The following is a 27,964-nucleotide window of genomic DNA, read 5'->3' as shown; positions in this document are numbered from 1 at the left end:
GAGCCTCCTGCCAAGGCCAGGGAAAACTCTTCAAAGGTTCATCCCCAGGAGATGGTCATATCACTGCAGCTGTGGAGGCTTCTTATGGAGAACAGAGAGGGGGCTGGGGGGCCGGGGCCCAGAAGCCAGCATACCCTGCTTATCTACCAGCCAATGCAGACTTCAGAGGATTCCAAAATCCTACTTTGGAACTTGGCTCTCCAGGTCAGTATGTAGCTGTATGCCCAAGGGAGGAGGCCAAAAAGGACCACACTGAATAGTTCATTAGCGTGATGGAGAACTTCTAAATAGTGAGACTGTGCATGTGGCTCTTCATTGTACTATTGTCCTGGGTCCCACACGTGAGGGGTGAGGTCAACGGAGGTACGATAGTGGCCTGAAGCCTGGATTGGGCCAGCAGAAGTGCATTCTGTTTTAGGAAAGGAAAGGAAAGGAAAGGAAAGGGAAGGGGAAGGGGAAGGGGAAGGGGAAGGGGAAGGGGAAGGGGAAGGGGAAAGGGAAAGGAGAGAAAGAAAGAAAGAAAGAAAGAAAGAAAGAAAGAGAAGGAAGAGAGAGAGAGGAAGGAAGGAAGGAAGAGAGAGAGAAAGGAAGGAAGGAAGGAAGGAAGGAAGGAAGGAAGGAAGGAAGGAAGAGGGAGAGAGAGAAAGGAAGGAAGGAAGGAAGAAAAAGAAAGAAAGAAAGAGGCAGGGAGGGAGGGAGGAAAGATAGATAGATAGATAGATAGATGAAACAGATTAAGAAAAGATGCTGAGATATAATGAAATGAAATGAAATAAAAAAATAAATCAGACGAAACGGAAAATGATTTGAATGCCTCTAGCCCCCAAGTCCACAAGGCCCGCCATACACATCAGTCCTGGTACACTCGTTTGTGGCCACTGCTTGGCTCCTCAGCTCTACTGACCTGTACAGGGTTAATCACTCCTGTCTTCTGGTGTTTGTGATGTCTTTGGTGCTGTCCTGGGTTCTCAGATTTCAGAAAGCACTGTAAATATTGACACCCAATCTCCCTCTCCCTCCCTCTGTCTCTCAAGGTCCTCCCCCAACCCCACACCCCAAAATGTGGGTCTTGCCGCCTTCCTTTGCAGAGACAATCACAGACCCCTTGGGTGGGAGTCTCCTTTCTCCTCCCCCATGGTCAACCCACTGCCCTTCACCCTCTGTCTAACCCCTCCTGCCCTGGCCTGGAGAACAACAGTAACTATTGTGCATTCGGGACCAGCCCGGATTAGGAAAGGCTCCTGTCAGTGCCTTCTGCCCAGCGGGGAAAACGGCTTCTAGAACCTGTGACTTTTGCTTAGCGGGAGTCAATTCAGTACTCCACGTGGGTCTCTGCATTAGTGGCTGATGGGGATCAACCAGGTGCCCCGCAAGTGACGCTTTGTCTCATTTCATCCTTACATGTCCTGGGGCGGGGGGGGGGGGGGGGGGTCAGGGGGAGGAGTCCTTGTTCCAGTTTGCAGGGGAGGAAAACAGAAGTCCGGGTTGAGCCATTTACCATGGGGCACACAGCTCACAGGCAGTGGAGCCGGGACTCAAACCTCAGTCTGTCTGACTCAGGCATGCATGCTTTTTCTGGGCTGCCTCTCATGAGTGGGAAGAAATCAGGGCTTCCGTAATTATTATTATAAAATGTCTCACACTCCTTTTCCTGCATCCAATCCTCATAAGAACCCTAAAGCCCACTTTTATATGTGTAAACAGAGGCTCACAGTGTCAGAGAGGTCTCGCCATGCCCCCAGAGCTGGTGGGCCGCGAAATCCCCAGCAACACAGAGGGTTGTCCCCGTCCTCCCTAGTCCTCCCCAGAAGACATGGAAAGGAGCCGCTCAGCAGCAGGGCCCATTCTCGTCAGACTGGAAGGACTCAGAAGGAAGTCCTCCTGATCCTGGATGATAAAGCCCAAGGCACGTCGGAAAAACAAAAAACACAGCGCAAAACTGAGAACACTTCGTTACATTCGGTTGACGATAACGGAAGTCAACATCGACTGAACACTCACCACACCAGGCTCTACACAGAAGCACAACCCTAGAAGGTAAGCGGCGGAAGCACCCTTATCATTATACCCATTTTCAGCTGAGAACATGGAGGTATCTACCTCACGCTACTTCAAGGAAGCAAAGTTAAGACCTGGTAGGGGATGGCATTCCAGTTCAGATGGTCCCACCTGAAACTCTGTGCTCTCAATACCTATCCCCCACCAGCGTCCCTGCAAGGATGCTGTTGCCATGTTCCCAGAGCCGCCAGTCTTTGCAATACCAGTGGGATGCCGAGTTCCTTGCAGAGGGAGGAGGGGGCCCTGCTTGACGTGCTGGGCAATATCCTGTCATACGGACCCCACTGCGTGTTTGTAGACTCTTACGAAATCCTTCACAGAAAGAGCTCCATTAACTCCTGACCAGGGCACCCCTTTGCCCTCTTGGAAGCCACCGGATGAAGCAAGGCACAGAAGGCATGCCATTGTGCCTCACCCCAGAACTTCTCCCTGCTCCTCCAGCCAAATGACCACCCCCTACCTCCCCTCCCCCCCGCCCCCGCCCCGACTCAACGCATAACAACTGGAGCATAGACACCAAGGGATCATGACCTACTAGTTTCAAAAACAGACCGTGAATCCCCCTCTGGCTTCATCTGAGATCCTCTCAATGCACTTAAGAGTGACTCTATGGTTAAATGCTACGTCCCGAGTCCTTTTCCCACGACTGCCCTGTGCTAGACCTCTTCTCTATTATACGATTGTACACGTAGGCTTCAGTGTGGCCTTGGGAATGAAGAGAAATCCCGAAGTGCTACCAGGGGTGGGCTTCGTACCTATGAGGATCAGTGCAGAAAAACAGATTTCCCACAGGCTGCAAGTAGCGGGACTCAAGCTGGAATCCTAACCCAACCTCTTACCGGCAGTGAGATCCTGGGCACATTACTTCATCTCTCTGTTCTCCCATTTCCCTCCGCTGTGTAAGGGAATGATGATACCTCCCTCTGAGGATCAGTAACATTCAGATAAGGTACGGGCCGTGGCTGGTTTTATGGTTTAGGCGAATCTGACACAGTTCGGTAACGCATCAATGCTGTCGGCCAAACGCCCTAACGGGATCGGCATAACCCCACAACATTGCAAGTAGGCGAGGCATGTACAGAAGTAGGAGCTTCCGAACGAGCACATACATATCGTGAGCTCCAAATTAAGACTCTTAATATCAAACATTATTCCTAGTATTAATAATAGTCACAGAAGAGCTATAGAAATGACGTTACAGCAGGACAGGAAGTAGTTACAGGGAAGGAGGCATCATTTCCATCCTCACTGTTAAGTCCTAACGTCTTACTCTGCCTTCAAATCATCCTTGTAAATAAAAGACCATTTTTAAATTTATCCAAGTTAGTTAACATATAGCATAGTAATGGCTTCAGGAGTAGAATTTAGTGATTCGTCACTTACATAGAACACCCAGTGCTCATCCCAACAAGTGTCCTCCTTAATGCCCATCACCCATTTAGCCCGTCCCCCCACCCACCCCCTCCAGCAACCTTCAGTTTGTTCTCTGTATTTAAGAGTCTCTTATGGTTTGCCTCCCTCTCTGTTTTTATCTTATTTTCCTTTCCCTTCCCCTTTGTTCGTCTGTTTTGTTTCTTAAATTCCACATATGAGTGAAATCCTATATTTGTCTTAACAGGTACAATTTTTGTTCAGGTTTCAAGATAAACACATACAAAAATAATTCAATCCCTTCTCTGGCATTCTCCACCTCTCTTCCTTCCTCCCTCCCCCCCTCCCTTCTTAAACACAAAGAGCAAGAGGAGATGGAAACTTCTATGGGGAAGGGTAGCCTCCTCTCAGGATGGCCTTGGCTTGCGATCGATCGATAAGGATTAAATAGCCAGTAGGAGCAAACCCTGAAAAGGCTCACTTCCTTCCTCAATGACCCCTGCCCTTCGCGAAATCCAAGGAACATGCTTCAGAAATAAAAATGAGAGATTAAAAAAAATGAAATATGCTAGGCTGAAAACATGAGGCTTTCAGCATTTCCCCTGCCTGCAATTAGGTCTGCAGCCGCTCTGAAAGCCCGCTAAATCTTCCAGGTAATGCAGACGTGGCGCCAAATAACAGATCACTATCATTTGGCTTTATTTGCACAGTAGAGATGACTAGATATTTGTAATTACATCGGTTTGGAAGTAAACAGGTCTTCCTTTTATAGCTTGAATAAAAGCTTTCAGAGTCCCCGGGCACCGTGCATGAAATCCAGCTTCAAAGAGCTCCCACTGCCCTGTGTCAGGATCACGGTGGTGCCTTCGGAAGGCATCATGCCACAAGGAGCCCTCGTCCCCGTGGAGCCCCGCTACCCACCTTGTGCAATTATTCCACTTGACATGCCTGAGCGACAAGCGGTCCCTCCCCACACTGAGCTCTGAAGACACATGATATGATGCAGCCACAGATCTACTCGCTACGTTCCATCCCGTCCTATTGACCCAAATCAGCTCCTGGGTCAATAACGAAAACCGTCAGTGGACAATTAGCTGAAGACCTTGGGTAAGAACTGGCAGTTTCTCCCTTCCCCACGTCGGGTCAGACGTGAAACCTGGAGGAAGAGGGTCCAAGCAAGACTTGTTCTCCATGGCGGGCAAAAGGCAGCTGCGTTTGTCGCAGGATTGGGAGGGCTGTGGAAGGCCTTGAAACTCCCAAATTTCTCTCCCATCAGCCAGCCATGACACCCACCTTCTACCCTACTCAGCCACAAAAATTCGAGGGATTAAGCCGGTGGTTTCCTAACCTGGCTGCATGTTAGATTTTTTTTTTTTTAATGCACATCCCTGGTCCTACTACAGACTTAAGTAAAATCTTCCAGGGTGCAGTTTGAGATTCTGTATTTTAAAAAGTGCCCCAGCTGATCTGAGACAAGTCACCTGGTACATTCACTGATTGATGCTTGAGAACCATAGGTTAATAATGTAGGTGAAAACACTCTCGGTAGGAAGCAACGGCAAAATTGAAATGTACTCATAAATGAAGGGGTTGCTTCTTCCAAAAGCTCGTCGTGTAGATTAATTTACCAGACAAGAGGGGGGACATCTTTGTCTCCAATGCAGAGTTCAGTATGGAAGGAGGCTGGCAGACTAGAAGCCGTCCGCGGTTTTCTCGTTTCCTGCATTCGCGTGTTTAGAAATTGCACCTTGCTTTTTTTTTTTTTTTTCTAATGCTTTATTTATTTTTGAGAGAGAGGGCACAAGTGGGGGAGGGGCGGACAGAGAGGAGGACAGAGGATCCGAAACGGGCTCCATGTTGACAGCCTGATGTGGGGCTTAAACTCACTAACCACAAGATCACGACCTGAGCCAAAGTCGGACGCTCAACCGACTGAGCTACCCAGGTGCCCCTCAGTTTTTCTTTCAGAGTACCACCTTCCCTTCCTTGCCAGAGAGTACGGTGGGCTCCACCCAGACCCCAGCTCTAGGAGTGGGCATGGGATCCGGGCTTGGCTAAGCAGAACATTCCAGGAACAAGTGTGTAACGGGTTAGACCCATCTCAGACAATCTCCCTGAGACGCTAGAGAATGAAAACACCTTTCTGTTGGGACTGTTGGCTGTGAGGAAGAGGGGGCAGATGAGACACAGACCAAAATGAGGCAAAACCAAATCTAGATGAAACTGTTAGAGCTCCTGGTCCCTTGGGTTTGCTCCAGAACTCTCGGGGTTTTGAACCAACTCATCCCTCCCCACTTCTCTACGCCTTAGCAAGCTTGAGCTAGATTCTTGTCAACGGAAAAGTCCTGGAAACACAATGGGACAAGCCCAGAAGCCAGGAGCGGAGGGGTCCTGGAGCAGCTTTATTTCACAAATGTCTACAGAGCCCCCGAGCCCCCAAGCACTGGGTACTAGGTCAGGCCCGCAAGTACAAAGGTAAATGAGCCTCCTCCTTACTCAGGAGGAGCTCACCGTCTAGCAGGCGACACACACGCGGTCAGATGACTTCACTGATGGGGGAGGGGCTGGCAGGAAAGCTACAAGTCTACTCTCCAATTGCAGGAAATGTCATGAAATTACTTTCCAGCTTTAGTCTCCTCCCTGGGGCAGCTGAAATAGCTCTCACCTCTTTTCCTAAGGAATGGGGGAAAGTGTCACACTCCACCAAGACAGAAGAATCAGCGAAAGAAGACAGCTTTCATTCACACAGCAGGCACTGTGGGCAAGGCTCTGGGCAAACCAAGTCTCTGTGTTCACGGGTCTTACATCCTACGTTTTGAAGGGAGTGGTGGGGGACGTGGAGGGAGAGGCAGTGAAAAAAGTGAGCAAATACATAATCCTAGAAAGTGATCTGTGATACAGAAAAAATAAAACTGGATAGTGTGGCAGTCACCCAGTAACTGGGGTTGGGGGAAGACGGAGCTACCCAAGGATAGTCAGGGAGGGTGTTTCAGAGCTGAGTCAAAATAATTTGCGCTCAGGAGCAAAACGGATCCAGGCTTCTGGTTGGAAGCCATAAGGACAGAAAGTAAGGGCTCCACTGAGCTTATATAAGGGCACAGGGTCTCAGCCATCTCTGTGCCTGATCGCTGAAACATTTTTGTGCACGTGTCAGAATCTGGTCTGGTGTCTACCCTCCTGTAACATACACACTAGTAAGGAGGTTGTAGGAGGAAATTCTACCTACTGCTGCTGTTGACCCAGAGCCTTGCAGCCCTGCTCACTTCCTACTCTGGGGGCAGCGGAGGGGTGAACTTGAAGGCCATGGACCACACGTCGGGGTCCTTACACAACGGAGGGTTTTTTTGGATGGTTACGGGACCAAAAACATGCTCTAACCATGAAATTAACAGCTTGTTCCCCTGCCTGGAAAAGTAAAGCAAATCCTATTAGCACTGAGCAGAAGACCCCAACCTCCCCCAGAAAGCGTAATGAGCAGATTCGATGTCCCTTCCTACTTTGAGGCAAGTCACTGGTGCATCTGAAGCAGAGCTGGAGACCGCCAGGAAAATGCCAAGCCCACCTCTTAAGTATTGATTCTCAAACAAGTTTAGAGCGGTGTGGATTAGGTCTCCGGCTGGAGCCTGCCCAAGTAATTGGGAGATCAGACAACAGCTTTTATGCGCTATTTGGAGTAGTTTTCCTTTGGGGGCTTTTCTTTTTTAATGCATTTCAGATTTGGCCCAGGATTTTAGAATAACAGTAGCTTACATGTGCTTAGAAAGATAGGAAAAGAAAAACAAAAGATTCAAATCCTGTTTTTACTTTCAAAGGCGAGCAATCCTCTTTTACCCGAAATCAAAATCGCTGTTCTTATCGTGTGTGTGTGTGTGTGTGTGTGTGTGTGTGTGTGCGCGCGTGTTAATGTAAAAGCCTCGTGCCTTCTGTTCTGAGGCTTCAGGGCCTGCCAAGACCATGCCAGCAAACACTCACCCCTGCTCGCTTTCTCCCAAGCCCTCTGTCCCTTTGCCAATCGTGTGTCTTCATAAGCTTTATCATGCTATCAAAACTGAGGGTAACACTGAATGGTTGCCCCTCCTGAGAATTTTGCAACATGCTTTTACAACACTGCATGGGATTCCACCCAGAGCGAGTGTTGTCAGAGTAGGGCTGTCCATCACATTTAAGAAAACAAATGGAGCCCCACACACGTTACAATCAAGATCCACCCAAGGCCCGGACCCCTCATTCCCACCCTGTGCCCCCCCACAGCCTGTTCCCCAGGAACCACCTTCTTGACCTGTCTCCTCACTGGCCACTGGTGAGCCTGAGTGGTGGTAAGCAGGGCAGGGTGGAAGCCGGGCCAGGGGCCAGGACTCCTGGGGGTGACCGCACCTGCCCACACCTGGGATACAGACGGACCCGGACAAGCTCCCCAGGGAGCCAGGTTTGCAGGTCCCCTTCTGCTGCCTGAGGATCTCCAGAGAGTTGCACACGCTTCCCAAATACACCATCCGAGCAGGAGGGGAAGGAGGAAGAAGCCCAGTCAGCTGGGGAAGCAGATCCCGGTGATTCAGGGCGGGTAACCCTACACAAGAGCGGGCTTTCTCCAATTTCCCAGGCTAGACCTTCGCTTGCCTCCTTATCCCCCACACGCCTGCACTCCTAGTCCCACACCCTCTGGGAGCCCCATCAGCTTTCCAGCTCTTGCCCATTATGCCCATTTGCTCAAGTGGGTAGCAAACATTCAAAATGCTTCCTTACAAAACCAAAACAAACAAAGTAAAGAAAGTCTTTATTTTGGTGGTTCCAACAAATAGGGCCTTCTACAGCACGGGCCCCGAGCAGGGATCCCTCCTGCCCAGATGTAAAGAGGAATTTAAGCAGAAGGAACTAGATTGGCTGTTGGCCTGGCCAAAGTTTGCTGGCCAGTGAAGGTGGACTTCAGTTGATAGTGCCTACTGAGAAACACTAACTTACGTTTTCCATTGAGGATGTACTGTCTTACCGAGGGATGAGAAGCCCTGTATCACTGTTGATCAAGATACCTGGCCTGGACGTTGGCCACTCAAGAGCTCCCTTCTGGCCATTTGAATACCAGGGCAGAAGACAACTGGAGAAGTTCCACCCTGATGGTAGCCTAGTTGGACATACCTGAGTGTCTATGAGTTCCTGCTTCATGGATCCTCAAAGTTTCCATACTTTTTGCCCTTCCCAAAGTCCATTCTTTAGCTTTGCCTCCACTCTGCCAGGTTGCATATAAACTTCCAATAAATGCCATTACATTAGCCAGAGTTGTTTTCTATTGCTTACATCCAAAAAGCCCTAACAGATATGTTAATCATGCAGCCTTTGGGGTGTAGAGGAGAGAGCTACACTTCATTTATTCCAACACAGAGGAGTACAGCATCAAATTCGAAAGAACATTAGTTTTCCTTTGGACTATGTCAACTTGCCTGCTAAAAACCACCAACAGAGGGATTCGCCTCTCCATGCTTCTTCCCATCTCCCCACCACTGCCGCCGCCATAACCCATTCCTCCCCAATACAACCAAAATCTGAATATGCCTTCAGCTGGCTCTCTACCCTTGCTGATCACTTCCCTCTTATGCAAACCCTCCGGTCTGGAAAAACACTGATCTACTCGACCACCTCTCTTTCAAGTCCTACCATAATTTACTTTTAAATATTTCTTTATGGATGGCGTGATATTAGGAATGGGGCAGCTGAAGTTTCAATTATTCTGGAAGGTATCAGCTATTGCATCAGAGGAATCACCCTCCAGACCTGACGGTAAAAAGGAGACAGTCTCAGTTTGGAATGCATTGGTCTTTAACATCTCTCCCATAGATCAATCGATCGATTGATCAACTGATCTATCCATCCACCTATTTGATTTCCGTTTTGAACAAAGGGAGATCATGCCCTGAACTCAAAATCTTCTGTAGGCAGCAAAGCTAATTAGGAAGGTAGTTACACAGCATTTCTTTTTTATTATAATTATTTTTATTGTTACATCCAAGGGAAATAGTGTTGGGGGCTGCACAACTGATTGAAGTCTCGGGAAACACTGGTGTACGTGACAGCTTCCCAATTAGGACATTAGGAATGTTTTATTCATCCCTGCAAGTCCTGAGCATCTGGTCCTCCGGTTGATGGTAGGTAATCAGGAGTTCGATATAAAGTGGATGAATTAATGAGTAAAAGACCATTAATTCAGTGTCAGTAATTTGGAATTGATAATGCAACTTGAGCAAAGAAAAGTAACGCTATAAAGGGGTGCATATTGAATTCACTAAAGATAATATGTTTTAAGCGTTTTGTAATTGCTTTGCCTCCAAACCATTGCCTCCAACCATGTCTCATCTACTCACAGAAACAGACATGGCGGGACCAGGCAGTTCATCCTTGACTACCCATTACCTGGATTCACTGTGTGCCAGCTCAAGCATCGTATCGTTGCCTTCCCTGCACACTGTCCCCAGCCCTAAACTCCATTAGGTTTTTCTGCTAGATGACGGCCTAGCCCCCCCTAAACTGTTCCCTCATAGCCCTAATTAGTTTTTAATTACATATTGACTTGGATGATCATTTGATTACTGTTTATCTTTCATGCTAGGCTCTAAGCTTCCTGAGCAGAGATGCTACATCCGTTTTGTTTACTCCTCTTTCCAGCTCCCGGAACTGGGCTATAACTTAGTAGGTGCTCAATAAATACCTAAAACATTAACAAACAAATACCTTGTGGGTGTGTAATTATTTTTAGGCAATTAGGCAATTCAGCTTCTTGCAGTGATTCAGATGAGCCCTGCCTCTGATTTGCCAATCTGAATAAACAAGGTTTTACATTCATCCCTCAGACAAGACCCCAGCAAAGCCATTTAGAAAATACTAAGTTTAAAGATCTCAGTGGGAAATGGAAAACACCCTTTTGCACAGTCCAGTGCCTCCAGGACAGGCTACTCTCTTTACCAAGCCTTTGGCCCAGGTATAAAATAGTGGAAGAACATTCCCTCTGGGAACACCAGGAACTGTGGTACCATTTCACTCTTGGTGCAGTCTGGTCCTTCCTGTCACACTCAAAAAAGCATTGTTTCAACCTGAATTACTCAGTTTTCATGTTTTGGGAATGATTCCTTGTAGTTGGTGCCTTGTGTTACTACTCCTTTGTGGCCAATATCCCCAATGTAGGATTGATCCTTATTCAATGCTTCTCCTTTCTATGGTGCTGCACCTCAGGGCACACCATTCCATCTAACTCTACGGTCCTTGTGTTGGGATTTCCAAAAAGCAACCCACAAAACTACCCAGATTTCCCCATGCCTCCTTTTTTTAACAAAATATAATTTATTATCAAATTGGTTTCCATACAACACCCAGTGCTCATCCCAACAGGTGCCCTCCTCAATGCCCATCACCCACTTTCCCCTCTCCCCCACCCCCCGTCCACCCTCAGTTCTCTGTATTTAAGAGTCTCTTATGGTTTGCCTCCCTCCCTCCCTGTAACTTTCCCCCCTCCTCCCCCTCCCCCATGGTCTTCTGTTAAGTTTCTCAAGATCCACATATGAGTGAAAACATATGGCGTCTGTCTTTCTCTGACTTATCTCACTTAGCATAATACCCTCCAATCCCATCCACATTGCTACAAGTGGCCAGATTTCATTCTTTCTCATTGCCAAGTAGTATTCCATTGTGTATATAAACCACATCTTCTTTATCCATTCATCAGTTGATGGACATTTAGGCTCTTTCCAGAATTTGGCTATTGTTGAAAGTGCTGCTATAAACATTGAGGTACAAGTGCCCCTATGCGTCAGCACTCCTGTATCCCGTGGGTAAATTCCTAGCAGTGCTACTGCTGGGTCGTAGGGTAGTTCTATTTTTAATTTTTTGAGGAACCTCCACACTGTTTTCCAGAGTGACTGCACCAGTCTATCATGCCTCCTTTTCAAGAGCAAGTTACCCCACCTTTGTGTTTAACATCATGTTTGTGACACTTCTGAGGAGTCCAGTAACTTTGGCAGAGGAGTGCCATCACCACTCAGATCTTTGTGTAAATTCCAGAATAAAACAGGACATGCTCTTCTCCCCCAAACTAGCAAATAAACATAGTAGAAGGTGACCATCCTCCGGAGCCCCTGCCAGGCTGGCTCTTGGTAGCTGGGACAGCCACCTGATTTCTCACTTCCTGCCTCCCCAGATGATATCCATTATCCCCTCCGATTGTAAATGGCGTTTCTAAAAGGCAGATTGCTTTCAGCCTCCTGTTTAATCCCCTTCAAGCCACTCATTCTCCTGATAAATGTTTAGTAGGCATCCACTGTGAAGCAGGCACAGGCACTGTGGTGAACAAGATGGCAACTTTCCCCACTATGGAGTTTCTGTTTCCTGCAGGGGAAGATGGGAATGAACAGACATCAAAGCTCCCCCCCTCCCGCCCTCCGCCATTGCTCTTAGGATGAAATCCAAACCTTCCTGGGGAGGCAGTCAAAGCCCTTCAGGGTGTGAGTGTGCTCGCATTTTTTCACCTTCCTCAACGTCACCTTTGAGACCATGTGTATTCTGAACTTGCAGGTCATGGGACGTGTCATGCTCTTTCGTGGCTTGGCTTTTGCTCAACTCTACCCTTTCTGTGTGTTTTGCTCTTCCTGTTTTCCTGCCTGACCCTTTCCCTAGAAACTGCCTATTCACTCTTCAGCACTCAGCGTATATATAGGTCACTCTCTCTCCGAGGAGTCTTCCATAATGCCTTCCTCCTGAGCCTAGGACAGGGGTCTCTCCTCTATACTCCCCAGCACCCTACAAGTACTGTATCACAGCACATAACCATTCATTTGTAACGGCCCCCTGACTTATTCACTGCTTACGCTCCCCCGTTTGTTGGCAACTGGCAGTGTTAAGTTCGCCTCCCATCTTGGAACCACTATACTTTTCTCTAGAAGAAGAGTTTCATGCAGAGTGTAAGAGGTTCCTTGACTTCTCAGAGGCTATAAAGTAGTGCGTGGTGAAGACAGGACATAAACCCACATCTCCTGTCTCCATATCTAGTGCACCAGGCACTCGCCTGCAAAAGCAGGAGGTCCCATTTAGGAACAACTGATGAGGATTCGGGTGACTTAGATGTAGGGTAACCAGATGTCCCGGTTTGCCCAAGGCAGTCCTGGCTCATGCCTGCTGTCCAAGTATAACTATTAACGATGCCTTCTTTCACTTCTAAGAGTCCTGCTTGGACACTAACATATATGGTCCCTACCTCTATGGCATCAGGACGTGGTGTGAATCTCACTCAGAGGTTATACCGAGGGCATTCACTGCAGGCTCTCACAGGGCTATATTCATGGGACAGCAAGTGGCTCCACAGACAGCCAGGACCACAGACCGGTAAAGGCCCTCAGTACAACTGGACCACTCAATGCTCTTTCGGGTTCTATTTAACGAAGCCCATTTGGAGTGAGTGTTTAGGGCTCACTTGCCCAGAAGTTTACACAGCACTCCAGAAAAGTTGCACAATGACTGCCAGGAAGCCAGCTGGGGAGGTATCCAGACTTTGAAAGTGGGTATGATTGTGGCAGAAAAGGACTCTGGCTCTTTCAAGAACAGTGAGAATCCCTACAGATGGTATCAGCCACTTGGCAGACGTCGCTGCTTATACAAAGCCAAGAGAGAAAAGTAAACCAGGCAAAAATGATCCTCTCCAGCCAAGAGCAGAGAAGTCTTCCGTGACGCCCAGTGCAAAGCAGACTAGCTAGTCCCTGTGGGAGAGACATCAGAGGGACCGGTAGACAGAGAGTGAGGGGAGCCTCTGTTTTGATGAGCCTCCAGGCCAGCACTGCCCAAAGTCTACAACGTTGCCCCTCTCAACAGTTACAGGAGTCACTCACTCAACGGCCCCAAGCTGACCAGAGCCTGTGGGGAATAAGACGAGAAGTGAAGCACACTGTCTGCCCCAATTCAGAGCAGAGCTGTGACCTCTCCATAAATTCCTGAATTAATGTGATCCGAACAGGAACATCCTGATGACATGGCTCTAAAACGACATTGTCCATGTTACGAGAGAACATTCTAGAACCAACTGGAGCTTAGTCTTTATGGCTCTTGTTGTAAATAGAGAACATGGAATTCTAAATCTTAAAAAAAAAATGCAACCACAAAATAATTCAACCACAAAACCCTCACCCCACCCATGTTCTAAATCCGCAGGTTAAAGAGATTGCACCTTGCGTCTTACCTTCATTCAAACGCAGTAGCATCATAGTAATACCCCGGGGCTCATCTCGTGCTGCTGCCGCCACTGGCATTCCTGTAGTTCTTTGGCTTTTCCAAAGCTTGTCCTGCCCTCAGCCTTTGTACATGCTGAACCCACTGCCTGGAAAGTTCTGCTCACCCCTCCCTTTGCATGTTGACTCCTTTCAATCCCATGAATACTAGCTTAAACATCATCTTCTACAGGAGGCAATTTTCTGACCATTCTGTCCCAAGGAGGTCGCTCTTGCCCGTCTTGCTCTCACTCAGCACCCTTGTCATTTCTCTGAGCACACACCACAGTTTGCTTTACACACTGCTTCTTCCGTAGCCTCTCACAGAAAAATGCATGGATTCAGGTTTCTTTGCTTCTAACCAGTCTCTTCCTCCAAATCGTCCACATGCCCCTTATTCACCACCGCATGCCAGCACTGAACACAGTGCCCAGGACCAAGTGTTGCCCAAAGATTTGATGTGTGGCTGGAAGTTATTTGGAGAGATAACCTAAGTGGTGGGTGGGGGAGGGGGGAGTTCTTCTCCTTCCTATGTATTTCCTTTGCCCACTTGCCTTCAGAAAGGGACGGGAGAGAGGAAGAGAGGAAGGAGCCCCGTGTCTTTCTGGCTTTGTTCTCACAAAGACCTAACCTCTTAGTGGATTCAGAAGTGAAGCAGAAAGTCTTAAAGGGAAGGGAGAGGATTTTTCCCAGAGTAAATATTCCCCGGAAAGAAGGAAGAGGGGACAAAAGAGAGGGTCTGGGTGAGAGTCCCTAGAGCAAAGGGTACCCTTGTTTCTCAGCAAGACCAGTGGGATGGCGGAGGCAGAGTCAGGGAGGAGAGGTGACGACGGGATCTCATACAGCCCCCCAGGGATGCAGGCAGCAGGAAGCCATGGGACCAGAGGGGTCCCTGAGGACAGAAATCATGGATGGCCCACAGGTAATGTGTGTGGGCAGATGACAGAGGACCAGAGGAGAAACCCCCACCCAGATGTCTTCATGCTGTTCAGAGAACTTGATCTGCAGTAGGACCCACGAGGCACAGAGGGGACCCCAGGAAGGGCTGAGGAGCCCAAATATAAAATGAGGTTGGGATACAGCAAGTTGGGAGAGTGAATTTGTGCATGGAGAGTCAGACCTGCCACACAGGAGAATAAATAAATCATACATGGATGGGAGAGCTTTGCCTGAAGTTTAAGGGTAGGTCCTTTTGAGACCCCATCCAATGCTGTTAAATTTATAGATTCTCTCTTTTTTTAAAAAAAAAAAAACTTTTTAAGTTTATTTTTGAGAGACAGAGAGCAGGAGAGGGGCAGAGAGAGAGAGGGAGAGAGAGGATGTCAAGCAGGCTCCATGCTGTCAGCACAGAGCCCTACTCAGGGCTCGAACACACAAACCGTGAGATCATGACCTGAGCCAAAACCAAGAGTTGGACGCTTAACCCACTGAACTACCCAGGCGCCCTCCTCTCTTTTTTTAATTTGAGAGAGAGAGGGAGGAAGTGGGGGGAGAGGGGCAGAGGGACAGAGAGAGAATCTTAAGCAGGCTCTACACTCAGTGTGGAGCCCGACACAGGGCTCGATCCCATGACCCTGGGATCATGACCTGAACCGAAAGCAAGAGGTGGACACTCAACTGACTGAGCCACCCACACATCCTTTTGTGGATTCTCTTAAAGACCATGCACAAGGCAAGTCTCTCTACCTTTATTTACAGCAGCGGGAGGGGCGGGGGGGGGCAGGCGGGGGTAGCTGGAGGTAAAAATAAAATCTCAGCTTTGAAGTCAGAGAGTTCTGTTCCTTCTATGCATGTGACCTTGGGCAACTGACTTCACCTCCCTGAGCCTCGTGGCTGTTGGGCAAACATAATGAGCTAATACATACATTATACCCGATATGATCATTCAGCACACAGGAATGCCTTATAAATCACCCTTACAAAAAATTTTCAGTGGAATATGCCTATGTATCTGCCCCCAAATCCCAAAAGGTGCTCAAAAACACCCCATTTTTTTCCCTATTACAAGAGAAAGGACTGGAGAGGCTCAGAGAAATTAAGAGACTTGCTCCAAGGCCAGCAAGTGGCAAAACTCGAACCTGAACTTCAGTCTGGTGCTCTAGTTACATTTATTTTTCTCAAACATATCTACTGAGGACCTACTAGGTACCAGGCACTCACCGGGTATACAGCAGAGAAAGAAAAACAGAAAGAAAAAAAAAATCCCTGCCTTCAGGGAGCATGCATTCTGGAAGAAACACTGGATGGGCCAGCCGGCCATCAGCGCATCATTCAAGTAGCCTTCCCAGCGATGAGGGTGGGTCCTACCCAGTCACCGACTCTCATCCATCGGCTGCGTTAGGAAACACGGGCTTGCTGGATGGAGAAAGGAGGCACTTTTGTAACGCACGCTCGTATTTCAAGGCAAGCTGGAGTCAGGACCACAGACTGGGCCTTTAGCACAGAATAGACATAACTGGCCCACAGAGGCGTTGAGACCGTGACCTTGACTGCACTCTAAACACACCCAAATGAAAGAGCTTACAGGCCATAAACTCCCAAGAATGCTAAACATCAAAGTCCCCTTCTCTGAACCCAGCTCTGGCTCTGAGAGCTGGTTTTCAAATCTGAATGTCTTCTGTTCACTTGCTCATTTTATATCTGAGAAACTGGGCAGTGTCATAGGGGACGGGACCACAGTCAGTTTGGGCCTTCCCACGGCGTGTCTCCAGACAGACATGGGCTCTGGAGTGGGACCTGTCTGGGTCTCCGATCCTCACGCGCCTGCTGTGTGACTGACAGCAAACCATCTCAGAACCTCTCTGAGCCTCTGTCTCCTTATCGGTGATATAACGTTGGCGTATTCGTTTCCTAGTGTTGCTGTAGCAAACGATCACAAACGTGGTGGCTTAAAACAGTACAAACGTATTATCTTACAGTTCTGGGGGTCAGAAGTCCAAAATGAGGCTTACCGGGCTAAAATCAAGGTGTCTGCAGGGCTGAGTCCTTTCTGGAGGTTCCAGGGGGAAGTGGTTCTTTTCTTTGCCTTTTCCAGCTTCCAAAAGCTGCCTGCTTTCCTGGGCGTGTGGCCCCCTTCAAGCAATTAGATCATTCTGACTTCTGCTTCTGTCCTCCCATCTCCTCTGACTCTGACCCTCCTGCTTCCATATTATACCGGGTTCACCCAGCTAATCCAGGAAAATCTCACCACCTCAAGGACCACACCCTTACTTACGTGTGCAAAGCTGTGTCAGGTAACAAGTTCACAGGTTCCCAGGATTAGGATAAGGACATGGTGGAGGGAACTGCGCGGGTGGGGGGCACATTTTTCATCTTACAATAGGTGTGCAGATACCTGCCGCCTTGTTGGGGGTCCCTAAAGGTGAGTTGCCTTTCTAGAGGAGGTGGCTTGGGGGAAAAAACTGGACCCTGAAGTCAGGGAGACGGTGGATTTGAGTCACTGAGCAAAGTGTAGAAACTATGAGTTGGGATTAGGGCGGTGGTGGAGCGAATGGAAAGCAGGCCGGCTGAACCAGAACAGAAAGGCTGCCGCTGCAGGAAATGACTGAGATTCAAGGGAGAAGAAACAGGCTCCGCAGCAATTTTTCTTTTCTCCCAGATAGTGAGGGGTTAACATTCTCTTTTGCAGAGTTCAGTCCGGGACACGTCTTCGACTTTCTGTCGCACACAATGGCATCCCTTGTCCCGTGCACTAGCAGCGTGGAGATTCCGGGGTCGGGGGCGGGGGGGGGGGGGGGGGGTAGCGCTGGGCTCCTGTGCTCTGATTCATCCCTTGCCTGGCAGAACTCCGAGTCTACCTGCTGGGGAGCCACTGCCTGTAGCCTGGGTGGCCCCGAATGCTCTAGGTTTCCAGAGATCTGTTAGCGAAACTCGCTCTCTGATGGACACAACGGAGGCAGAAGGGCCTCCCTGCGTGGATACCTGAGAAACTTCTGCTCGCCAATAAACACAGCTCAGAAACCCCGGTGATCTCTATCACTTCCTCTTCCTTTGGTAGTCAGGGATCTCCAGAACCTTCCCTCACTCACCCCATCGACATGCATGTGTCTTATATCCCAAATCCCCTCGACCCAGGTACCGTATGCCAAGACCTCCGTGAAGTCAGGCTCTGGTGCAGTCCAGACCATGTGCCAAAGCCTGTCCCTGCACAATGGCACCAACTACTGCTTCTGTGACTGAGCACCTACTACGTGCCAGTTAGTATTCTAAGTGTTTTACACCCATCATCTCACTTAATCCTTGCCATAAGCCGGTGAAATGGGTCCTGTTTTGTCCCTATTTTATGGATTAGGAAACTGTGGCACTAATTAGATAATTCACCCTGGGTCCCATGGTAAATTCTAAACCGGTGGTTCACAACTGGGACAAGTCTGTCCCCCAGAGGGGACATTTGGCAATGTCTGGAAACACTTTGGATGGTCACAACTACAGGATGGAGGGAGATACTACTGGCATCTAGACAGAAGTCAGAGGCTGCTGAATGTCCTACAAAGCACAGGACAGCCCCACAATGGAAGAGTATCTGGCCCAAAACGTCAGTGGTGCAGAGGTGGAGAAATCTGCCAGGTTTCACACCCAGGCAGCCTTCCTGAACAGACCCCTTGCCATACGGTACTACGATAATTTGTCTCCTATACAAGCTCGTGGATTTCTCAGAGGCAGGGGCCACTTCTTGCAAACATTTATCTCTCTCACACACAACCTATAATTCAATAAATGTTTGTAAAATAAATGAACCAACCCGCAAGCAAATGAATGAATAATTCCTGGGACAGAATCTTCTCCTTTCTTGAATAGCTCATTCTCCTCTCTCTCTCGTGGCCCTTATTATCTCTGTCCTAATTCATCATCACCCAGGATGGTCTCATCTCCACTATTGCAAAAGAACGTTCCAGAAGGCAAGAACCAAGCCGCCCTCATCCTTGTGGCCTCAGTAACCCTACCGTTTAACCCACGGAAGAGATTTAGTAAATACAGAGATAAGATAGACTACTCTCCATTTCCTCCTCTCCTTCCCATTTTCTACTTTGTCCACTCTGTTCTCGTTTTTACTTTCATTCCCTCAATCTACTAAAACTTCTAAAGTGGCTGACAGGCTGGAAAGGCCAGGGACAATTTATCCGTCAGGCATCATAAGCACATGTTGGGACCCAAGGTGCTTTTAGGAGCCCTTGAAAATATTCTCATTTTAATTAGAAGAAAAACAAATATAATAATGAATACATAATAATGAACTCAGCCTGGATTATATTCACCTTTACAAAAAGTTAGGCATAAAACGTATTTTTACTGTTTGTTTTTTGTTTTGTTTTGTTTTAATGGAAGATGAAGCCCACAGTGGCAACAGTGTCCAGGCCCATAAAAGCCATATTGCATCCCTGCGTTACGGTCAGTACTTAAATAAGGTCTTCTATTCCTTACCGCCAGATAGGCTTCCCCACGGCTGAGCAGAAAAGAAAAAAAAAATCGAGTGCCCGGGATACCAACTGCATTCGTTAGCTACTGCTGGGTAACAGGTTGCCGCAAACATGACGGCTGAAAACAACACACATCACCTCACCAGGCGCCGGGTAGCCAGCCAGCTTCTCTGCCGCGGGCCTCACGGGGCTGCAGTCAGGGGGTTCGCGGGGCTAGGTTCTCATCTGAAGTCTAACTGGGCAAGAATCCAGGCCCGGGCTCGCTCGGGGGAAGGGAATATCCAAGTGCATGCGGACCACAGGGCGGGGATCATGGTTTCCTCAGGTTCTGTCGGCCGGGCCAACCTCGTGGGCATCCCACAAGCAGTAGGAAAGTGAGGGCCCAGCTGCGCAGGTGGGCGCAGAGCACTTCCTTGGCTGTTCCCCCTGCCTGGAGGCGTGGGCGCCCCCTGGCGGACACACATGAATCACCAGGTCTCGCTTCACCCAGGTCTCTGCTCAGTGCCACCTCCTCGGAGAGAAGAAGGTATCTCCTGATGCCTCCCTCCTAGCTTTGCCCCCAACCCCATCAATCCCCCTCTGCTGTTCTGGCAGAGACGGTCGGAACTGACCCAACAGTCCTGCGTTCTCCTACCCATCCCAGCAGCCTGGGCTGTGGGAGGAGGACCAGAGCATTGGGCACCATAGAGCACACAGTGCAAACACGCCATCTCCCCAAGAACTTTCTCTTGGGCTTTACTCCTCAGCACCCTGTCCTTCCTGTAACCAAAGACCTTGTTAGCATAACAAGATACGATCTCAACCGGACCCTCCTATACGCCATCCTACGAGGCCTGGCACCTCCAGGCCAGACGAAGTATGGGATGAACAGACGCATTTTTGATGATTATCATGATGCCCAGCATCACTTTTTTCTCCTGACCTACTTCTGAAATACTGATGAGGTCAGCTGACACAGAGGGCTCACAAAGGTCAATGTCTTTGCACGAAGCACAATGTGTAAACATGTAGATAATGATCACAGACGTTCTATGTCAAATTCTCTCTCTGGCACAAAGAGTTAAGGACCTGGATGGGTTGAGAGAGCTCAGCTCTCTGGCTGGTCCCTCAGGGGAGCAGGGGCAAGACAGAAGCCAAGTGCCAGCACTGGTGACGGGAGCTCTTGGAGATTTGGGTTCTGCATTCGAGGTGCTCACGCTCCAACAGAGGAGCGAACAGGTGCGTGAAATCCAAACCTCAGGGCTAAGCGGATCATCAAGTGACCACCGCCATGGCCGGGGTCCGCGCACAGCCTCCGTGCCACACGTGTGCCTGTCCTCAGTGTCCCCAGGGAGGATGAACAGAGGTCAGGCTTGGCAGTTCCTGTACGTAGCATGCGCTTGGTAAATACTAGCTATTCTCAGACTTCTTATCTTTCGGCGGAAGAGAGAGAGGCAATTCAGCACGCTGCAAACACACCCCTTCCCGGTCAATTTTTTCCCTGGATTTTGCCCTCAAGGGCAGCACAGAGGTGGGCACACAGGAAGACACAAAACAAGACAAAAACTGACAAAGTCTTTCCCCTTGACCAAACTCAGGCTCCTCTGAGCCCTCTTCTCAGCGAGGCCTCGGCCTTGGGCCCCGTCCTCAGCCTGTCCAGCCAGTTTGGGCAAGAATCATATTAAGTCAGTTTAGCAAAGATCCCCTAGCCTTGATATCGGCTCAAGTCCCTCATCCCCCACGTTTGATGCCGAAGTCCTGGCCTGCCTTCAGCAAGCATCCCCCCAGCCTTGATGTAGCTCTCTATCCACTTGATGTAGCTCTCTCTCCCTCTCTCTGCACCTCACTACAAATCCCCAGCCGTCTTTGCCATATTCACAAGGTTTGAGCTCCGTTTTACTAAAGCTTCTGTCTCCTATTGCAACGGCACTGGCATCCGCCTCTTCTTCTCCTTAAACAACACAAAAAACAACCCTTGAGAGAATTTCAACCAAACAACGCTGGTTTGTTGTCATATCGTGTCACAGATTTTCCAGATGACGCTCTCAGTCATCATTCTTTTTTGTGAGGCTGTGGTTATGGGCCTGAGCCATGAATTTGAAGGGAGGAGTGCAAAGGACAGGCCAGCCCCTCTGCGTCGTCACATGGGTGACCTGCCCACAGGCTGGCTGAACTCCCCGTGGGGAAGGAGAAGGCTGAGTTTGGGAGGCCTAACTCCCGTGTTGGGGTGACCTTCCAATACTTCAAATAACAGCACGCATGCACACACACACACACACAGACAAGCACACACAGCCCCTTCTCCTTTGTTTCTGCCTGGTTAACCCCTCAGTGAAGGCAGAGAGTCAGGCCTTCTCCGGGATGCTGCCCCTGGTCTCGCTGACCAGCTTGAATATCCCCACCATTTCAGGCCCCCTCAGGCAGCGCTGTCACAGCCTGCGATTGGATGCTTGTTTCATGAATCTTCAATCGATGTCTGGATTCCCAACTATCAATCATGTGAGCTCTCTGAGGGAAGGGGCACTGTGGCCCCTCATCATTATATTCCAGGGCTGGGCAGAGCCCCCTGCACATAGAAGAACCCGGTAAACCTCAGCTAGAGAAAGAAGGATGGAAGGAAGGAAAGGAGAGAAGAAAAGGGAAAGAAAAAAGAAGGGGCGAAGGGTGGGAGGGAGGAGAGAGGAAAGGTAGAGAAGGAAGGAAGGAAGGAAAGAAGGAAGGAAGGAAGGAAGGAAGGAAGGTAGGTTGGAAGGAAAGGAGGAAGGGAGGGAGGAAGGGAGGAAGGACATGAAGTGTGGGTTGAGGTCAGAGAAGGATACAGAGGTACTCCTGGAAATTATGGACAACCTAATACTCCTTGCTAAGGAGGTAGAGCTCTTCCCAGCAGAAAATGGGTTGTCACTGAAAGGAAGCCCATGGGAGATGATGTAGTCAAATAATGTATCATAGAGAAATCAGTTTGGCTGTTGAGAACAGGATGCTGTTAAATAATCCAGACAAAGAATGTATGGAGGCCTGAATTAGAACAGTGATGGTAGGCATGGAGAGGAATTTAAGAAATGTTGAGATATATTTGGCCAGAATTGTTGATATGGAGGTGATAGGGAAGTGATAAGGGTTAGCTGGCATTCACCAAGCATTTCCTCCATGCTGGGTCCCATGCCAAAGGCTTTGTAAACACTATGCCATTTAATCCTCAACACCCAACAAGGTAGGTACTCTCCCATTTTGCGGCTGAGAAAAATGAATCAAAGAGAGGTTAAGGAATTTGCACAAATCACACAGCTAGAGACGAGTAGAGCAGGCTCCAGACTCAAACCCTTAGCCACTGGGTCAGAGCGATCCCCATGAGATAGAGTTACCCCAGACAGGAATCCTACTCCCTTCACAGAGCTCACAGACCAGTGTTTTTAAACCTTTTCCTTATAAGCAGCAGAAATACTATATGGAAGCAGTACCATTAACTAGAATTAAAAGACGGACTTCTTATTTGGAGTGAGGTCTGAAGGTGATAGGTTCCACGTGAAGTGTTGTGCTTGAGTGGCTGTGGGGACACTGTTCAATAGGCTGCTGGATGTGCAGATCAGAGTTGAAGAAGAACCTACACAGATATTTGGGAATAAGATTGGGAATGAAAGCTGAGGATTAGGCAAATGGCCAAGAGCAGTGGATCTCCAAATGTGCTTCTCAGAGCTGAAGGTTCTACAGCAGTGCTCCAGGAGCCAGAAATGGGGGCAACAAGGACTATCCATGCTTCCCACACTGACCTCCACTAGGGAAGAGCACCAGGCTTTGGTGTACAATTCTGTTAGTTCTGCTTCCAGACAAAGAATTTAAAATGGACAGATGAGAAAATGGGTGGATGGATGGATGGACGGATGGATGGTTGGATAGAGGGATGGGTAAATGGATGAACAGACGGATAAGGGTATAAATAAGGTGGACCCACTAGACAGAGAATTCTTAGGTTCAAAGACTCATACAAGTGCCCCAAGCCCAAACTAGGTGCATGCCAAAAGATTACAAGAATATTTCAGATCATCCTTCTGTGACAGGAATGAACATTCCAGCAAAATGGTTGATGTTCACTCAGAAATTAACAGGGAAATTCAGAAGCTGCCAATAACAAGACATAGGGCCTGGGCCAGGTGACCCAGCAAGGGCTGTAAGTGAGGAAGGGACACATGGCTAGCCCTGGACGCCGGCCACATGCATCTTGCTAAATAAACCTCGACCATTTGCTGTAATAACAATACAGGGAGACTGTCTATGGGTCCACTCGTTGGGTCTGACCCATGCAGCTGTCTTCAATAACCTGTGCAAGCAAAATTCCAAGCAGGAGGAAAATGACTTCTGTTTTGTGTCAAAAGCCAGCAAACAACGTGTGATACTAGAATGAATTTGGATTGCACACATACACCCTCTGCCTTCTTTCTTCCTTCTTTTTATTTTGGTGGCGGGGGGGGGGGGTGGGAAGATTACTTAGTCATACATTAAAAATATATGTGTATCTATTCCCGCCTAGATTTTCAACAGCAGACACGTATATAAAACCACAGGGGCATCTGCCCCATACTTACTTTGGATGTATTCTCCCCATCTTTGGCTCTAGGAATGTTTGTTCTGGCTACATCTGAGATGGGGATTTTTAAATTAATTTTTCATTTGGTGAGAAGAGTGTCATACTGGAAATGGTTCTCAGTGAACCGGTAACAGATGCTGTCACTGCACAGCCATCATTAGAGAAATCCACTGTCCATGATTCCTATTAAATCTTTTATCAAACTGTTGGTGATTTCCAAAGAGATAATTGAAACTAATTTCTTGGAGACTTCACACAAAGCGTGCTTCTCTAGAAACAGAAAAATCCAGGCAAACAGGTCTTGTCTATTCTCTGCACTCTGAGAGAAGACTTCCAAGCTCTCCTTCAATGGTGTGTGTTCCCATCTTTTTGCACCCCTTCCTGTCATAACCATTTGTGGGCAGGAAAATAGCAGAAGTCATAGTTTATCTATACACTAACTCTGATATTATTATCCCCATTCTACTGATGAAGAAACTAAGGCTCAGTGATAAATAATCTGCTTGTGGAAATGCAAGCTACAAGTGGCAAAGCCTAGGTGGAAACCTCTCTAATTACACACACACACACACACACACACACACACACACACACACACACACCATGTTGGCTGGCTCCCTGGAAATGCATTTGATTGGAACCAGGGAACATAGATTCTGATCTGCTATCAGTTATCACTGGTGATAATGATTGCAGACATTTATTGAGTGTTTACTAGGTGATAGTCATTTGCAAATATTTCATTTTTACGCCTAGATTATAAATTTAAGATTAAGAATCCTCTCAAATAGCAAGGGATGGAGCTTGGACTTCAACCCAGGCTGCTGAGTCCAGAATCCCTGTTTCTAACTCTCACACCAAGAAGCGGGTTGCTTCTCCTCCCTGGATGAGCACCTTTCCGTGTAAACAGTCGCCAGTTGGACAGATCTGTTTGAGTTATCTACGGCAGCGTTACAAAGTACCCCAAGTCTTAGTGGCTGAAAACAACCCTTTAATTCGGCTCCTGATTTTGCAGGTCAGAAATTCAGGAAGGGTTCTGCTGGATGGTTCACCTCTGATCAGTGTCCGCTGAGGTGGCTGGGGCTGGAAGGTCTACTTCCAAGATGGCTTTGTCAATGCTGTACCTGGCCCTTGGTATTCCTTGGCTTTTCTCCTTCCACATGGCATCTCATCCTCCAGGACCTGTGTGGTGTGGGCTTCTCATGGCATGATGGTCTCGGGGTAGGTGGGTTTCTTCTATAGTAGCTGGATTTCCCCAAAGCGTTCAGCTCAAGCCGCCTGGGCAAGAGGCTGAAAGTCTTCTTCTGACTTAGCCTCAGAAGCCCCACAATGTCACTTCTGTCTCATTCTGTCGTCAACCATGTCACTCAAGCTAGCCCAGCTTCGGGGGGAGGAGAACTCCTCGGTGGGAGGAGCTGCTGAGAACTTGCAGCTGCCCTAATCCACGGGATGGCCTCATCTATAAATTGAGAGAACATTCACCTCCCTCAGAGGTCCCACAGGGAATGGAGAGAGACGAGTCTCGTTTACCGGCTGCCTGTTCAGGGCGTCTCCTGGCGTATCCTACCAGTCTCAGTCCTAGAAGCTTTGGTAGCAACAATAGCAGGTGTCATTTGCTGAGCATTTCCTGCACACCAGTCACTATTCCATATATCAATGCCTTGATCCTCATCGCAGCCCTGCAGTAGGGCTGTACTCTTCGTACTTCTACTCCACAGGAAAGAAAACCACACGAACCACACGAAGGTTAACTAAGCTGCCTGAGGTCACATGGCTTGGAAGGAGGGACAACAGTGAGCGTCCAGAGCCTGTGCCCTTCGTTTCTTTGCCCTGCTCTTCTCTGCCTCATACGTCACCCTCTGAGGAAAGGGTCCAACATTTCGTTAAGTCGTTTCGAAAACCACCGAACGAGGTGATCCCTAGTTTTGACAACCAGAAGAACGAAGCGAAACCAACAGAAACGTAGTACTGTGTGGAGGTTAGCACACCGATTCTAGGGCCGGACTTCCGAGCCCCAAATCCTGACGGTGGGAGGGTTCTTCTCCGAGGATGGTGGTGCCAGCCCTGCCCATCCCACGTGCTCTTTTGTGTCACGGCTCTGCAGCTCCCCCCCCCCCCCCCGCCGCTGCCCTGCATCTCCGCAGACCCCAGGGCTGCACTGAACGTGACGGATGTAACACTGGCACAGCCCTCCCCTGACCTGGCAGCCTCGGGGTCCTGCCTCTCGAAGCCCAGAGCACTGCGTAGGCAGCCCGGGCTCCTCTGCCAGAGAGAGAGAGACACACACATCGCCTGCGGGAGGAGGGAGAGGGCGAGCACGTGCCTAAAGAAGCCGTGTGGATGCCCGCCCCGGTCGGGCCTTCTGCTGACTCCAGCTCCGGCCACCCTCTGGGCCAACCCCGTGACAGACAACACTTGACCGCTGTCCGGCTGAGCCATCAGCCCCAGAAGTGTGACAGATTGTAACAGATGCTATTTCTGAGCCGCTGAGCTCTGGGTGGACTGCGGGGCACCACGGAGAACCGGGACACTGGCTCTGCCTCTTCTTTGCTCTACCACTGCAGCCAAGTCATTGGACCCTTCAGGCATCAGTTTTCCCATCTGTAAAATGGGCACAGTAGGAGTGCCTTCTTCAGGGAGATGGTGTGAGGATTAAAGGAGGTATCAGGGAGAAAAAAAAGTGGATCCGACAGATTATCTGACAGGTTCGACCGAGTGGAAAACTGTATCGGGAGGCATTTTACAAGCTGTCGGCAATTACAGGGACACTGAGACAAAGATTCAAAATAAATCCAGGAAATGGAAGAACGAAGATTTTATCAGTAGGTTGAGAAGAAGGAAAATGTAATCAGAGAAGTGCCATTCTAATATACTCCCTGACTCAGCTGCAAACAACTTCACATAATCGTAACAATGGAAATAACAAAAATTCCAAGAGGTGGAATTATACTATTGGGGCATGGGGAGAGAGGAACGGGTGTAAGAATGCCAGAAATCCTCACCTACGCATGGCATGCAAACAACAGAAAATGTCTAAAATGGATCATTCAAGAGATAATACGCGGCGATCATTTAGAAATATGGAAGCAAATACAGAAGAAAGAAGCAAAAAAGAATATGGTGGTGGTTGCTTCTGGAAGCAGGGTGGAGGGAGGGCGCGGGGATCCAGGGCACTGCCAGTTTGGGGTAAAAGCCCTTCAGCATTATTTGATGCTTCACTACGTGCACACATAAAAACCACTTTATTTTTTTTTTTTTAACATTTATTTATTTTTGAGACAGAGAGAGACAGAGCATGAACGGGGGAGGGTCAGAGAGAGAGGGAGACACAGAATCCGAAACAGGCTCCAGGCTCTGAGCTGTCAGCACAGAGCCCGACGCGGGGCTCGAACTCACGGACCGCGAGATCGTGACCTGAGCCGAAGTCGGCGGCTTAACCGACTGAGCCACCCAGGCGCCCCAATAAAAACCACTTTAAAAATAAAAAATAGCTTCCTGCTAGACTTTAAAAACGTAATTTGATTTTCGTATCATCCGTACCCATCCCCAGTATCTCAGGAGAGTATCTAAAGTAAAGGAGAACAGCAAGGCCTCCTGCAAGACCCTTAGGAATCTCACCCAGACTCTAAAGTCCGAGCAAGTCTCTGGAAAGAGGCCCTCCACCCCACCCCCACACACAGGGGCTTTGAAGCCTCCCAGACTGGAGGCCTCCCTCCTCCACGAGCTTCAATCTCCTGCTCCAGAGTCAGCTGTTTTCCAGCTGAAAAGGTCAGATGTGAGTGCTATTTCTGGGCATTCACATTTGGTGAAAACAAATCAGGCAAGTTTAGGTTTATTGCCTGGGCCAGGTAAACATGAAATCTCTCCAGTTCAAATACCACAGGCAAAAACCTCTCTCTCTCTCTCTCTCTCTCTCTCTCTCTCATTCTCTCTCTCTCTCCTCCCCCTCTCCCTCTCTCTCTCCCCCTCTCTCAGACACACACACTTTTCCACCAGGTCCAGCCATCTGAATTTATTACCCACGTAAGATTTACAAAGTTTACATGAAAATCCCCAGCCTCAGGGTGACATGCATGTCAGAACGGTTGCCGGCAGCGTGATGTTGAAATAGATTTACTGTACACGCTTGTCCGTCTAGATTGATTGGAAACAGGCACACATGACAATGTAGAAAAATCTAGATAATCCACAGTTATCTGTGCTTCTTTCGCCTGTACCACAGAGGACTGGAGAGGTCGCCGAGCGTGCCACTCATGTGACGTTTGCTCCGAATCTCCAAGGATGCCACAGTACAAAGCTGTTTATATTGATCAACAGGAAGC

This window comes from Panthera leo, chromosome C1, assembly GCF_018350215.1.
Source record: "Panthera leo isolate Ple1 chromosome C1, P.leo_Ple1_pat1.1, whole genome shotgun sequence".
Taxonomy (NCBI): Eukaryota; Metazoa; Chordata; class Mammalia; order Carnivora; family Felidae; genus Panthera; species Panthera leo.
Note: the sequence above shows the minus strand (reverse complement) of the source record.